We start from the raw sequence: 12,795 nt of genomic DNA, 5'->3' as shown, positions 1-12,795 counted from the left end.
GGAAGATGGAAGGAAGTATATCAAACTGGTAAAAAGTGGTTGTGTTGATGTTAAGCCTACTTAAATAGGCAGGCTTTCTTTCTTCTTCTCTGTGCAAATTGTGTGGTTCCTGACATCGTCAACCACGAGTAAAAACATCACATTGACACACAAATTTGCAATCACATAAATCCCAGTGCTCGGAGGCCCCACCTCTCTGCTGACTGTACACATCTAGTCTTGTCCAGAGAAGCCCTTGCTCGTTTTCTCTTGCAGGAGCAGAACTGCGGAGTCAGAACAGCTCCATGGGTCTCTGAAGGGGCTCTGCCTGATGTCTGAGGCTCCACTTCCCGCCCGTGTTGCTCATCGTGCTGTGCTTCTTCCAGCTTCCTCAGAACCACACCTTCTGGTGTTCTCTTTCACTTTGGCCACCCAGAGAGCTCCCGCTTCTTCTCTGGTGGCTCCTGGTGACACCCGTCCTTGCACTGTCCACAGGCATGGGGAGGCAGGCCAGGGGTGGGAAGGAACCACCCAACACTGCTCCTTCTGACCACTGTCTCACTGACACCACAGGCTGGAGCCTCACCCTCATTGTTTTCTGTCAGGGGCTGTGACTGTCCCCCATTTCAGCCTCCAGGAGGAGCCCAAACCTCTCAGGCAGGTCTGCTCGTGAGTGAAGCCGCCCGTGGGCCAGGGCACCTGCCACAGGACCCCTCACCCCTGCTGGAATCTCCAGACCCTCCCTGGGCCCAGCAGGCAGTGGCCTGGCCTCTCAGTGCACACAGCAGACCTCCAGGGGGCAGTGTGGCCTCACACCTCAGACTGATCAGCTTGTGGTTCTCTTCACTCTGCGGGGACCCAGCCAAATCACCACACACTGGTGTTTTCCAAGTACGCACTACCTTCATAAGCAGAAGACTAATAAATCACTAATACGCTAGAGAGAGAGGTATGTCAACATCAAAATAACCAAAATACTCATGGAAGGCGTTGCCTAAAGTGTAAAAATAGCGTCTATTTATAGTCTACTTTCTAGACTATCGCCTCCTCTGTTAACTTTTCTCATGCCTCAGAACCCAAAGGTGTGTGTCCTTTAGTTAGCTTGCTAGATCATATGCCTCTTGGTCTTCATTTTCCACATTTCAAACAGCATTGACCATGTGTTTGTTGTTTTTTAAGATTTTATTTTTAGTAGTCTCTACACCCAATGGTGGGGCTGGAACCCACTGACCCTGAGATCAAGAATCGCATACTCCACTGACTGAGCCAGTCAGGGGCCCTTGACCACTTGTTTTGTAAGCTTCTAAACTAATGTCAGTGGCATTCTCTAAGTTTCTCAGGGGAACCAGAGTAATGCCTCTTCTCTGTCTATTGTACAGAGAGAGCAGTGAACTAAAGAGGTGGATATTAGTCTTAGTTCTTAGAAGAACACCTACATAGAAATGAAAACTATCCTAAGAATTGGAAAGATAATACTGCCTGTTTATATGTCCCAGGGCACAAGTTTTGCGTATTTTGAGTTGGGCTTTTGGACCTGGCCCAGTGCACCCACTCTCTCCCTGTGAGGCTCCCTAGTGATGAAGGGGGCATGCAGACCTGTCTGATGTGTGACCAGGGAGAAACAGTCTGTCCAGATTTACGAGTTGGATGGAGATAAAGATAACCAAGCCATGCCAGATTCTTAGATGGAAATCCTCCCTAGCAGAAGAAAACTTTACTCATTCACTAAATATTTAGCAAGTGCCCTGTACTTGCCAAACACTCTTACAGCAACTAGGGATAGAGTAAAAACTGCACAGATAGAATTCTTGCTGTCACAGAATCCCCATTTTGCACAAGGGTGTGAAATAGCCACAAGGAAAAATAAATATAACGAGGATCATCTTGAGGATTAAAATAGGGTAGAGGCTGACTTTTGCACTGGGGGGTGTAGAAAAGTCCCCTTTGAGAACATGGTCATGAAGTGGAGATCTGAGTGATAAAGAGCTGGCCTTGAGAAAATGGGGGGTTGAGGGAACATTCTAGAGAAAGAAACACCTGATATACAAAGACCAGAACAAACTGAGCAGGTTCAGGAAACAAAAGAAGGCAAGAGTGGCTGGAAAATAGCCGCCAAGGATGAAGATAAAGTCAGAAAGGTAGGTAAGAGTCTGGTCAAGTAATAGTCCTGTAGCCCGAGGTAAGGAATTTGAATTTTATTTTAGTGCAGTGAAGGATGTGGGAGATTTCAGACAGAAGAGTGAAGTGATCTAATACAGGTTTTTAAAAACACTCTGGGGGAGCCCGTGCGGTTAAGTGACTTTGACTCAGGTCATGATGACTGGGTACTTGAGTTCAAGCCCCACGGCCAGCTCTGTGCTGAAAGCTCGGAGCCTGGAGCCTTCTTCCAATTCTATGTCTCCCTCTCTCTCTGCGCCTCCCCATCTTGTCCTTTGTCTCTCTCCCCATCTCAAAAACAAAGAAAACATTAAAAAATAATAAAAAATATTAAAACCACTCTGAACGCTGTGAGGAGGGCAATGGGGAGCATCTAGGCAGCACTCACAACAACAAAGCCCAGAGATGATGAAGGTGTAAACCAAGCATTTAGCAGTGGAGGCGGGGGGAAGGGGACACAATTATTACATGTTCTGGAGATGGAGACCTTGAAATTAGTTGATTTATTAGGCGCACACGGTGGCAGAATGGTGGAATGGTGGGTGGACGGGAGGGGTGTGATTCCAAGGACTACTTCTAGCTTTTTATTCTCAACAACTGAAAAAGCAGTAGTTGTGAATTGAGGAGAGCATGTTCTGGGGGAGCAATTGGTGATGTTGAAGATGTGGGCCTACTCACCAGGCCTGTGGGGACTTGAGGCCAGTCCCTCTGCACAGCTGGCAGGGAGGGTATGGCCAGCCTTGCCCAGCTACCTGAGCAAGTGGTCTGATCCAGAGCTTTTGCCTGGAAGGGGCCATCAGGCCCAGGTTCGAGATCTAAGGTCGGCAACCTGTCACGCCAACAAAGAAATGTCTGTGAAGGTGATTGATACCCAAGTATTCAGGAGTAGCTCCTCCAAGTGGCTTCCAAGCAGGTAGCCCCCACTCATTGGATCCCCACTTCTTGGCAGAGCTTTCTGGTTTAGTTAAACTACTGAAAGTTTTATTTTACATATGTTCACTGAATTGAACACACACATATGATGTGGATTCTAAATATTTATTTAAAATTTTTTCATATTTATTTATTTTTGAAAGACAGAGAGACAGACTGTGATTAGGGGAGGGACAGAGAGAGAGGGAGACACAGAATCCAAAGCAGGCTCCAGGCTCTGATCTGTCAGCACAGAGCCCGACGTGGGGCTCGAATCCACGAATCAAAAGATCATGACCTGAGCCAAAGTTGGTCACTCAACCAACTGAGCCACCCAGGTGTCCCTCTAAATATTCATTTTAATGTTTCAATATCACTGAGATTTAAATATTCTGCAGCTTTGGTTTTCCATAGAGAGAACACATGTGTTTAAAAATAAGTCTGAGATGAAGGTTAAAAAATGGTAAAGGTGTAAACAGCTCTTAAAGGCATAATATTTTCAGTCCTCAAAATGTAAATAAATGCTTTAGCTTTTCTGACTCTAAAGCTGGAGGATTTCGAGTATTTTGAAGAGTTTTGAATTGATACATTTACTCATCGAGACCCTGTCCCTGTAATCATAGTCCCTAATCATACTCACCCTATTTCATTATTGTGAGCGCTTTTGTTAATCATTAAAGAGGTCCTTTTAGCGGAAAGGAGCTACCACAACATTAGGCCCGTTTGGGGGAATTTGACCTTCCTACTTCAGCAAGTTCTCTCCGTATTGGGGTGTGTAGGGAGGGTCCTATTCTCCCTAGAGCTGAGGGGTCTGTAGTTATGCACCTGAAGTGGTGGAAGGTTCAGGAACAAGAGGGTTGGACCCAGAAACCAGAACCTTACAACATGGCAGAAATTGCCCAAAGCCACTACCCAGGGGGTGACTATCCAGGACCACCTTCATCTCCTGCTTCTTTCCCCAAGGTTGTCCACAGGCTCCTCCCCCTGTCCCTGGGGGAGGGGACTGTGGAGAGGGACTGAACGGCCGAATTTAGAAGCATATTCTTAGTCCTACGTTCCGTTTGAGCCGCCTGAGCATGGCCCAAGGAAACCCTTGTTACAAGATATGCGTTAAGTACAGAACATCACTGAGAAGCTCTGATCAGTGATTGCCCCATATTACCCCAGTCTCGGGGGCTACTTGGACCCCCGTTAATCTCTCTCCCTTTGCTTCCAGCTGTTGTCTCCCCAGTTCACTGTGCCCTAGGTGCTCTGGCCTGCCTCCTGTTTTTACTCAAACTGGACACACTTTACCTTGGGGCCTCTGAATTCGCAGGTCGTCTGCCTAGACCACTCTCACCCTGTGTCCGTGCCTCTTCCTCCCTTACTTCCTTTAAGTCTGGGCCCCAACATCACTTTTGAAACCGTCTACCCACACAAACCTCCTTTATTAGTGCAGACTTCCCTCCTCCACCCGCACTGGGCTTCCCCATTATGCAGCTGTTTTATTTTCAAGGCATGGATCACCTTCTTACATATTATATCATGTACTCAGTGTCCTATTTGCTTATCATCTAGACCCTCCCACTAGGACACAGCTCCACAGAAGCTGGAGTGTTTGCCTCTCTGTTGCCTGCTGACTCCCAGGGGCCCGCGGCAGTGGCTGGCTCACAGTAGGTTTGCGATACTCATTGTAGGTTAAATGGCGGAATATAGCACAGCCCTTCCAGCACTGCCTGCCCGCTGCCTGTCCATACTTGGTGTGACAGCGCCTGGCCTCAACCCAGCCTCTGCTTGACCCTCACTCAGTGTCCACGCCACCCCTGCTGCTCGTGACCCGGCCCAACCACACAACTCCTCAGCATGTCCGTGTCTCCAAGTCTTCAAGTCCTGAAGCCCTCCTCGGCCTTGGCGTGCCCCCTGCCTTCTGGCTCCGGTCCGAATCCCTGCAGGTGTCTCCTTTACTTGCTTGGCCACACTCCCCTGGGAAGCCAGGTTGTGTCCTCAGTCTCCCCCAGCCTACCCCTCCTGCCTCATTCCTCTGCAAGAGGAACTCTTTCTCCTGGGAAGATTTTTCAGCCAGCTACTAAGAGGAGTGGGCCTGGGGTAATAAAGATAGCCAACAAGCAGTGTGAAAAGTCAGGCAATCTTGTAAAAGTTTCGCAGTTGGGGGCGCCTGGGTAGTTCTGTTGGTTAAGGATCCGACTTCAGATCAGGTCGTGATGTTGTGGTTAGTGAGTTCAAGCCCCGCGTTGGGCTCTGTGATGACAGCTCAGAGTCTGGAGCCTGCTTGGGATTCTGTGTCTCCCTCTCTCTCTGCCCCTCTCCTGCTCACGCTGTGTCTCTCCCTCTCAAAAATAAATAAACATAAAATTTTTTTTTCACAGTTGTGTTTCTTGACTCATTTTTTGAGAGTCATATAGAGTCATTACTTTCCCTTATGTATCTCCTTTTGGGGAAAAATATTCTCAGGATTTTTCAATTATATACAATCTTAAAAGATAACATTCATTGAGCAAGCACAATGTATTTGGAGCCATAATGTATCTCTGTACAAATTATTGGATTGATACCTCAACGCCTGAGTTGTTAATGAGAGCCATTCTGACAGGTGTGAGGTGGTATTTCATTTTGGTTTGGATTTGTATTTCCCTGATGATGAGTGATGTTGCGCATTTTTTCATATGTCTGTTAGCCATCTGGGATGCCCAGAGAAGTCCCACCATTTCCAAGATTACACAGTAAGCTTTCTCATGTAGTTATCAACCACTGTAAAGTATCTCTGATCTAGGAGAGAGGCTGAGAGGTAGGTGTTGTTTTCTAAAACGTACTTCATTTTCAGTGGCTGGTGCCATATGTTAATCCATTGAACAAATATTTGATTAAGTATCTTCAATGTGACAGGTAGTGGTCTAGTCCTTGGGGAAGCAAAGGTGAACAAAACAAACATGGCCCTTGCATTCCTAGAACATATGGTTCTTCTTAACATCACGTTCCTGGCAGTATATATGAATAGACCTTAAAATACAGATTTCCTCCTCTATCCAAAAATAGCGCATTCTTGTGAAAACCTTTGTAAGCCAAGATGGCCTAAAGGAAAGAAGCAATTACCATTCAGTGAACGTGAAAATCCTCTTCACGTTAGTAAAAAAACATGAACACTGATATTGGTCTTCTTTTTTTGTAGAGATATTTCCATTTGATGTTGGTCTTTTTAAAAAGTGAAGGGGCCTTAAGCAAGCTTTTGTATAGCAAGGAAAACCTGCCAATGTAAATTGTGACCAGGAATCTCATTTCTAAAAATGAAAATAATCTAAAATAGGTACAAATAATTTTATAGAGAGATAATTATCAGTGCATGATTTGTAAAGCAAGCAACAGATATGTCCAAGAGTAGAGAAATGATTAGGTAAGTGGTATCCATACACTGGGATATAATAGTCATTCATGACAAAGTTTTCAGAAGTTCCTATATTATGAACAAATGCTTAAATTATAATATTAAATGAGAAAAGCAAGTTAGAAAACAATCTATTTAGTATGCTTTTATGTATATAAAATAATATGTATAGGACATTATTTTGATACATTTGTATAAATAATAAATATGAATATGGAATACTGTGAATATTAGGAAATATGAAATTAACATGTTTATAGGTCAGAGGGGTCAAATATCAGCAATTTCACAATGGAAAAAGCATCTGAAAGCAAATAAGCCAAAATATTAACAGTGATTATTTCTTAATGGTGGGTGGAGATCATCAGTAGATTTCACTCCCTTCCTACACTTCTTGGCATTTTTCAATTTTCACAATATACACACATGACTTTTCTAATCAAAACATTATTGTAGGGGCTCCTGGGTGGCTCAGTCGGTTAAGCATCCTTCTTCAGCTCAGGTCATGATCTCACGGTTCCTGAGCTGGAGCCTGCATCAGGCTCTGTGCTGACGGCTCCGAGCCTGGAGCCTGCTTCAGATTCTGTGTCTCTCTCTCTCAGAAATGAATAAACATTAAAAAACAAAAACATCGTAAAACCAAAAGAGAGCCAATGTTTCCCCCTTAGCCACTGTACTAAGTGGTAATGCCAAATGCACCGTGGCCCAGTGCCTGCAAACCCTGTTGGCAGTCTCTGCAACAAATGGAGAGGGGCTGTAATTCCATTGTATTCGTGAGGCAGGTGCCGCCATTGGGACTCACCCGAGCTCTCAGGATAGCAGCGTGGAGCAGGGAGCTGACGCACACAAGGCACAGGGCCGACCTTCCATGCTTCCAGTGGTGGGAAACGACAGTTATGTGCTGACTGCCTTGGAAACAGGTTCCTAGGACCCAACTTCACCTCTAGGACCTAACCTCTCCAAGAGAGCCGCCTGAATTTCTTATTTATGATCTTAGGACCCCCGAAGCACTTTTGAAAAAAAAAATGTATGTGTTCAGAACCCAAAGAAAAGTATGTTACAAGGTTTGATTTAGCTCTTGAGGACAAGGGGAACACATTTTATATGGCGGAAAGAGGGTGTCTTTTTTGTGGGGATGATGGGAAATAACATCAATCCTTCATCAGTCCGTGCTGGTAGACAATCCCGTCTGTTAAAGTAGGAACACTGGGAAATTCAATGTTTCAGGAAAATAGGCCATCCTTTTCAAGTCCATTATAACTTCTCCTTTTACACTTATAATTTTAACTCTGTAAATTATACATGATATATGCATTTTAGTGAGCGCCAGGCACCACGTGGAGACTAGGTAAAGCCTAGTGAACAAGACTGGCAAATCTCCTACAGCTTAGTGGGGGAGACAGACACGCATGCAAATACATGCAAATTATCCATTGTGCCAAGGAGATCAAAGCANAATTCGAGCCCCGCGTCTGGCTCTGTGCTGACAGCTCAGAGCCTGGAGCCTGCTTCGGAGGCTGTGTCTCTGCCCCTCCCCTGCTCTGACTCTCTCTCAAAACTAAGGAGACATTTGTGAAAAGAAGAAGAAGAAAAAGAAAGAATTAGACCAGGAAGAACTCAGAATCTAGCACAGGATGTCCTGTCTGAGGAAGAGACATTTAAACAAAAGGAGGGGGAAAGGAAAAGCTTCCCAGGGGTTAAGAAAAGAGGTGGGAAGGCCATGACCCAATGAAGAACTAGAGGTTTTGAAGGAAGGTGAGTCTGCCTAGAATTTTCTTGAGCAAAGCAGAGAGTCCTCAAACGGTGTTGGTGGCTAAGCCTGGGCCCCTGACTGAGGAGTGTATAGGTCCTGCTAAGTTTTTATCCAAAGTAGAAGAGAAATCTGGGTAGCTCAGTCGGTTGAGCATCTGACTCTTGATTTCGGCTCAGGTTATGATCCCAAGGTGGTGGGATCAAGCCCCATGTTGGGCTCTGCACTGAGCATGGAGTCTGCTTGGGATCCTCTCTCTCTCTCTCTCTCTCTCTCTCTCCCTCTCTCTCTTTCTCCTCCCTCTCTCTCTTTTTCCCTCTACTCTTAGGCTCTTGCTCTTCTCTTTCTCTTAAAAAAAAGTGTCCTACTGTTTCTACTATCCCAGCGGATGAAATTCTATGAAGTCTAGGGTTTGGCTTCAAAATACTCCAGATGGAAAGAAGAGAGGAAAAAAATGTGGGGTGGGGGAGAGGGGTGATAGACAAGATAAAATCGTTAAAATATTGAAAATATTATGTTTAATATTATGTTAAAATATTGAAAATTGTTGAACGTATTTGGGGTTGTATTTAAAAATGTTCATGGCCAGGGGTGCCTGGGTGGCTCAGTCGGTTAAGCGTCCGACTTGGGCTCAGGTCATGATCTCACGGTTTGTGGGTTCGAGCCCCGTGTCGGGCTCTGTGCTGACAGCTCAGAGCCTGGAGCCTGTTTCAGATTCTGTGTCTCCCTTTCTCTCTGCACCTCCCCTGCTCAAGCTGTCTCTCTCTCTCTCTCTCTCTCTCTCTCTCTCTCTGTCTCAGAAGTAAATAAATAAATAAATAACATTAGAAAAAATGTTCATGGCTAAAAAAGTCATTTCAAAAAGAAAAAAGGAGGGAGCTTTGGCTGTGAAACCATAACCCTACCTCTGCCACTTACTATGAGCTGTGTGATTTTGGACATTATTTTTCTTCTAGAATCCCCAGTTTCCTCATGTGTGGAATAGTGATAACGGTAGTACATATTCATAGGCTTGTTATGAAGACTGAGCGCAATAGTGGCAGTGTCTGGTTTATAGTCAACACTTGGGAAATGCTAACTATAATTTTAGTATATACTCCAAAAATGTTGTTGTATTTCTTTTTTTTTGTAATGTTTATTTATTTTAGAGAGAGAGAGGAAGAGAGAGAGAGAGAGAGAGGCAGAGAGGGAGACACAGAATCCAAAGCAGGCTCCAGGCTTCTGTCAGCACAGAGCCCAATTCAAGGCTCAAACTCAGAAACCACCAGATCATGACCTGAGCTGAAACCAGAAGGTAAACTGACTGAGTCACCCAGCTGCCCCCGTTGTTTTGTCTTTAAAAACCCACCTCATGTCAGTGTGGAGCATGGACAGAAGAGAAGAACAGTGGTGTGGAAGGTCAGTGAAGAGCCTTCACTGGAGTCCCGCTGAGTGGTAGTGGAGCCAGGAGCGGGGGCAGGAGCGAATGCATGACGCTCATCGCCTTGTGAAAGAACGGGGCCTCTTGAGTGGGAGTTCTCAGGACTCTCTGACCCCCACCCCTTTGCTCTGGGCTCCTTGACAGTCCTGTGAGGCCCACAGGCTCCTCCTTAGGATCCAGAACGTGGGTCAGGGAGACAACAACTTACTTCTGCTCTCTTAGCGTTTTCCACTGGCCCTGAAAATTCAACTGACAGAAGACAGGTTAACTGGAGAAAAACACACACATTTATTCAATATGAATTTTGTGTGACACAGGAGCCCTCAGAAGCAGTTCGAACTGAACACTTACATGCTGAGGTTAACAAATGGTAGTAGCTTATGAAAATATGGCGAGGAAGGGGGCTGGGGCCAGGGTCGGGGTAGTTCCAAACGGGGAAGTAAGTGGCTGCACAGACAAGGCTTAGCTTAAGGGGGTTGTCAGTGTGGATTTCTCTTGACTTCAGCTTCTGGTTCCTGATGACAAAAGTGTTACTTTTCTCCTGGTATAGCCAGGGTGTCTTCCATTTGGAAGTTTTCTCTCTTGCTTTCAGGAAGAAAAAGGGGAAGTCAGACACTCCTTATTTAAAAAAAAATAATGTTTATTTTTGAGAGAGAGAGAGTGTGTGCGTGTGAGCAGGGGAGGGGCAGAGAGAAGGGAGACACAGAATCCAAAGCTGGCTCCAGACTCTGAGCTGTCAGTGCAATACCCAACATGGGACCCGAACCCACGAACCACAAGATCATGACCAGAGCCAAAGTCAGATGCTTAACCAACTGAATCACCTAGTCGCCCACAGAGACACCTTCTTGCAGCCCCTGCTTCTGAAGTGCCTTAGCGAAAAATAACCCTTATACCAAAGCCTTATATTTTGGAGTGACCGATTCTGCCATCTTTTGCATACATAAAAGTATGGGATGACTGAAAAACCGATTATATCAAAATACAGTTATCAAAACATTAAGAACAAATTTTTATAGAGTAAAATATATTTTATTAATGTATTAAGTGACATGATGTAGCAGTCTAATAACTGCCATAATGTTGAAACGGGGACGAGCATATATAACATTGCAAGGTATTTGCAACAGCTGTGATGTGAAAATATCGGTGATATTTGACTGCCACAGCTAAGGTTTCCTAGAAAGTGGCATCTAAGCTGGAGACTAGCATTCAGGAGGATGACTAGCAAGTGTACCTGGAGTGGGGGGAGGGAAGGGAAGAGAAGGGAAAGGAAAGGAAAAGGAATGGGAGTCCAGAGCCGTCTTGAATCAGAGGAGAGGCCAAGCCCTACATATCCCAGCGTTGATTGATCCTCGGATAGAAGCAGCCCCAGGGAATCTGGTGACCCAGGGTGAGATGACTTTTCACGGCTGAGGCCATCCCCAAAAGGCTGAAAGCTGAGGGCACTCTGCCCACAACTTTCTGAGCACCTGGGGGAGAAGTCCTCACTCCTGGAGAAAAATCTGAGCGGCACATCATAAAGTCCATCACAGCAACAAAGCCACAGGTCTTTCCATTTCTTCTATGCTTTGTTGCCTACATTCATTCTTGAAGAAAATAATGAATTTCAGTCAAAGGTTAGTGGAAATGAACATACAGTTTTTTATACCCCTTCCACATTCACAGGACCCCACACGGACCCCAGATGGAGACCAATCTCAAGTGAGAAGAGAGCGACATATTCAGAAGCACTGGTAAGCCTCTGTTGCTCTGTGAAACAGAGTACAGCTATCTTCTGCTGAAGGCAACAAGGAGCCTGTTTTCCAGAGCAAGAATAACACCCATTCATAAAGAATTCAAACACAAGAGAGTCCCCAGTCCCGAAGAGAAAGACACAGACACAGATGTATCTGCCTGAGTTTGTCTTGGAGTTCCAGATTTCAATCCCCCATGAGACCAAATCACACCTCCAGTTCTTGGCGTCCAAGAAAACCCCTGTATTTTTTTAAAGTCTTTATTGTTTTAGAGCAGTTTCTGGCTCACAGCAAAGTTGAAAGGAAGGCATAGAGATTTTCCATAAATCCCTGCCCTCCACACACCCAGCCTCCGCCATTTTCAAGATCACTCACTGGAGCGGTATGTTTGTTACAAATGATGAACGTATGTTGACAAACCCTAACTACCTAAAGCTCGTAGCTTGCATAATGGTTCACTCTTGGTGTGGTACATTCTATAGGTTTGGACAAAAGTGTAATATCAAATATCCATCATTATGGCATATGTCATACAAATATTTTCAATTCCCCAAAAATCCTCTGTGCTCCCCTTATTCATCCCTCCCCACTAACTCCTGATCTTTTTTCTGTCTTCATAGTTTCTCCTTTTCTGGAATGTCATATGGTCTGGAATGTTATACAGTAGGTAGCTTTTTCAGATTGCCTTCTTTCCCTTAGTGGTGTGCATTTACGACTCATCCATGTCTTTGGGCACCTGGGTGGCTCGGTCGGTTAAGCATCCAACTTTGACTCAGGTTATGATTGACAGTTGGTGAGTTTGAGCCTCAAACCAGGCTCTGTACTGACATCTCAGAGTCTGGAGCCTGCCTCAGATTCTGTGTGTGTGTCTCTCTCTGCCCTCCCCCACTGCTGCCCTGTTTATGCTCTGTCTCTCTCTCTCAAAAATAAATAAACATTGGGGCACTGGGTGGCTCAGTCAGTTAAGCCTCTGAGTTCAACTCAGGTCATGATCTCACGGTTGGTGAGTGTGAGTCCCACGTCGGGCTCTGTAGTGACAGCTCAGAGCCTGGAGCCTGCTTTGGATTCTATGCTATCCTCTCTGTCTATGCCCCTTCCCTGCTCATGCTCTGTCTCTCTCTGTCTCAAAAATAAATAAACATTTTTTAAAATGTTAAAAATAAATAAGCATTAAAGATCTTTTTTTTTAAGAAAAGGATTCCTCCATGTCTTTTCATGGCTTGGTTGCACCTTTCTTTTTTAGCATTCCTGTATCTTTGTAATGAATATTTTCTCTAGTTTAAGTAGATTTCTGCTGCTTCCAAGGTAAAGTGCCCTGTAGAAGACAAAGAAATACTTTTGCCAGCTTCCCCCTTTCCAAGTTCTTGGAATCTGCAGGAATTTGGCCAGAGCAACATCTGGCAACAACCGTGGAGTTGGGACTTGTTCAAGCATTGGGCGTTGCCGAGGTTGTCAACAAGGC

At 45.1% G+C, this 12,795-nt stretch overlaps 1 long non-coding RNA gene across 1 annotated transcript in view; it reads left to right on the top strand.

Annotated features, from left to right (window-relative positions):
- LOC144224296 (uncharacterized) overlaps positions 1-12,452 on the top strand; it is a 110,160-nt gene extending 97,708 nt beyond the window's left edge. The window contains exon 3 of the long non-coding RNA XR_013333006.1: positions 11,266-12,452. This is a non-coding gene — a long non-coding RNA (uncharacterized LOC144224296). The remainder of the gene's footprint in view (positions 1-11,265) is intronic.
- The last annotated feature ends 343 nt before the right edge of the window (positions 12,453-12,795 follow it).

Source organism: Crocuta crocuta, unplaced genomic scaffold, assembly GCF_008692635.1.
Source record: "Crocuta crocuta isolate KB4526 unplaced genomic scaffold, BGI_CrCroc_1.0 scaffold2, whole genome shotgun sequence".
NCBI lineage: Eukaryota > Metazoa > Chordata > Mammalia > Carnivora > Hyaenidae > Crocuta > Crocuta crocuta.
Note: the sequence above shows the minus strand (reverse complement) of the source record. Positions and strands in the feature narration are given on the sequence as shown.